Here is a 3,594-nt window from a genome sequence, read left to right on the forward strand (position 1 = left end):
AGCTGTGTGGTGTTAGATAGTAAATAATCTTATTTTGGTGTAAGTTTTGAGTTATAAAAAAAAAAAAAAAAAACACATTGTATTTTACACCTGAAAGGGACACATGTAAAATATATCTCAATAAAGATTTTTAAAACTGCAAGAAAAATTTAAAAGGAAATAAGATTAAGAATTCAATCCCTTAGTTATATTAGCTACATTTCAAGTGCCTAAATTTAATGTGGCTAGTGTCTACTGCTTTAGACAACATAGGTCTATTTCATAAAACTTTTCATGCTGTTAAAAAATATTTTCTTAAATCTGTTTCAAAATTTTTACAACATATATAACAAACAAAACAGAAAACATGAAAACATTTAATATCCTAAACACATCAAGGACTTTTAAAAGAAAAATACAATAATATTTTGAAGCTCAAGGCAAATAGCAATCAAAGAAATGCAAATTAAGGAACAGTGAATTACTATTTTTATATATAAAATAGATATTTTTTAAAAATGCTCCTAATGTTAAGATGAGAAAAAAAAATGGATACTACTGATAATATAAACTGATAAAACCTTTCTATAATTTGGTTGGGCAATTTGGAAATAAGTAACACAGACCTTAAAAATGGGCATTCTCTTTGACTCAGCAATTCTACTTCTAGTAATTCATCTTAGAAAAAGAAAAATAATTATGAATGTAAGCAGGATTTCTCTGAGGATTTTTTTTCTTGTTTGCTTATTTGTTTATTGCAGAAATAGTTAATGCTTTTCTTTTTTTAGCGACTCATCTATTGAATAGTCAGATGGTGGTGGTAGGGTGATTTTCAAACATTCAAAAGAATTAGAAATAGAGCTTATGAGTAAGTAAAATCTACCATTGAATTTTATCATAATTCACAACCTTGGAAATGAAAATTTTGCCTTCAAACTGATACACCTTTGATATGACTAGAAAAAAAAATCTGGAATTATATAGCATTTGTAAAAGTAGTAAAAGGTTTACTAGTGGATTTTTAAATGTCAATCAATTGTTAATAATGTAGTTGATATTTGCAGGATGTCACTAAGAAAATCATAATCTATAAAATATAGATATAATTTACATTAACAATATATTTTTCTACTTGCCAACAAGTGTGTTTTTGATTGGTGACCACTTTTAGGGCACAGCTTTATTATCCATTGCATTTCACGACTGATGCACATGATGATGATGGTTCATATAGAAATTACTTCATAGCATAACCACATATATAATAAATCTAGTATCATTATATATTATTAAAATACTAATTATATAGTCAATGTTCAGTCAGGAAAAGAGAGAGTTAAAACCATTATGGAGAAGGGAAATTATTGCTGGAGAAGTTGAGGTCTGGGAGATAGGAATTTGAGAAATGTAGAAAGTTACTCTCCATCACAGTCAGCACATTGACTTGATTGGGCAACTCAGAGCTTGCAGGAAAATTTCTGCAGCTGTAATTTTTCTGGCTGCTAAAGTGGACCCACTTTAAAATCTGTCATCTCCTATAGAAAATGTATTCTAGTGCTTGAGGCCACTGTTGTTTGACTAGATTGGTACTGGGGAAGATGATCCGGAAGCTAGAGAATGCCAGGCATCTGTATATTTTTCTTTTTTTTTTAACATTTTATTTTTTTATTTTCTCCATTCCCCTTCCCCCACTCCCTTCTGGTATGTATATTTTTCTGAAAGCCACAAAATTCTGAGAGCAAAATGGCTTCTGCTATATTTCCATCTTCCATTCTTGTACAAATTCCTCTTTTGGCTAACTCTAACCGTATCTGAGGCCTTGAGCTCTGCCATCTTCTTATTCTCATACGAAGGAGCTCCACCTTCCATTTGCACCTGGGTCATCATCTTTTCAGGTGTGCAGCCTCTCCATCTTACCTCTGAACTAAAACAGCTTTTGAAAAGTCACGTATCTACCAAGGACTTCTGAACCCTTGAGCTCCTTCTTTTCTCGCTGCCACAGGAGGGGGTGGGTAAGACCCTTATAGCTCTGCAGCTTTTGCATTATGAACTTCCAATCTTTATTTGAGCATTTCTTTTTCCAGACAGGGTCTAGAAACTGCTGGAGTCAGGCTGGGTCTGACTTAGAAATTGAACTGATTCCAGGGTCAACTATGAGTATTTTTAAAGCAATATAGTTATAATGGCAAAAAAATTGAAACAATCTCAATGCCTATCACTAGGGCATTGATTAAATAAGTTGTGATATGTTTACAGAATAGAACATTAAGCAGCCATTTGAAATTACGTGGTAGAATATTTAATTTTTTTTCCCCTCTTTAATTACCATCCTCCAACTTCCACCCCTGATCTACAGATGTTACCGTCTCCGCTTAAGAATTGGATCTCTGAAGGCAGGGAGTCTCCTCCCACAGGCTCGAGGCCTGCACCCTGGGCCTGGCATCCCCATTGCACTTGGGGGGGGCCTGGCACACCTGGGGTGTGGTTCGTGGCTCCACCTGGGGAGCGAACCCAGGACCTTCTGGGTGTAAAGCGGACATGCTAACCACTACGCTATGGAGCCACACCTAATATTTTTAAATATTCATTTTTTTCTTCTGTATCAGTTAAAAATAAAGACTTAAAAAAAATTTATGATCTAGAATGATTAAAGCCATAGAAATGAAAAATAAAATGGTGGTTGTCAGGGGCTGGAGGGAGGGAGGGAGAGATGAGGAGTAATTGTTTAGTGGGTATAGAGGTTCAGTATTGTAAGATGAAAAAGTTCTGGAAATTGGTCGTACAATAATATGAATATACTTAAAACTATAGAACTGTACATTTAATATGGTTAAGATAGTAAGTTTATGTTATAGGTATTTTACCACTATTTAAAACAAATTTTTAATAAATGAAAAAAAGAACAAACTTTCCTCTACCTTCAAGGTTCTTCTGGCTGGGCTAATAATAAAATAGACATGGGACAGATTAGCAAGAGAAAATAACTGAATCAGAGACCCCACTTGCAGGAAAGATTCAGAAATATAAAGAGTGATTAAGTAACATAAGACCTCCTGAGCTAGAGATGAGGTAATGCACCTTCAAAGGATCATTACAAGGATGATACAGAAGAATACATGTTTTGTAAATAGAAGTTTGCCCAGCTCTATAGATAAGTTAAAAGAAGTTATCTCTGATAATAGCTTATTGTGAGTAAAGCCTCTTCAAGTTCTTTTAGGTAAAGGGAGGGGCAGAAGTTTCTTTAGAGCCTGCAAATGCAGTTGCCTTTAGCTCAAAATACTCTGCATACCACTGAGACACATCTTAAAGTGGCTGGTTCTGAACCCCCACAATGTCTACCATGAACATGTATTACTTTTGTAATCAGAAAAACGTTATATCTCCAACTCCTTGTTGATGACTGAAATTCCTTTAACATGGAACAAAGTCTTACATTCCACATTCAGAAGTTGTGGGGGAAGGGGACATTCTCCCTCTTCTTATCTTGGTTCTTATGGCTGGTAGAATAATTAAAATGACAAAAGGCAGATTAACAGGAGAAAATCAAGTTTTAATACATATGCACAGAGAATTCACATACGCATGAAAATTCCAAACATTAAGGCAAAATGAGGC

This window comes from Pteropus vampyrus, unplaced genomic scaffold (assembly GCF_000151845.1).
Source record: "Pteropus vampyrus isolate Shadow unplaced genomic scaffold, Pvam_2.0 Scaffold488, whole genome shotgun sequence".
Lineage (NCBI taxonomy): Eukaryota > Metazoa > Chordata > Mammalia > Chiroptera > Pteropodidae > Pteropus > Pteropus vampyrus.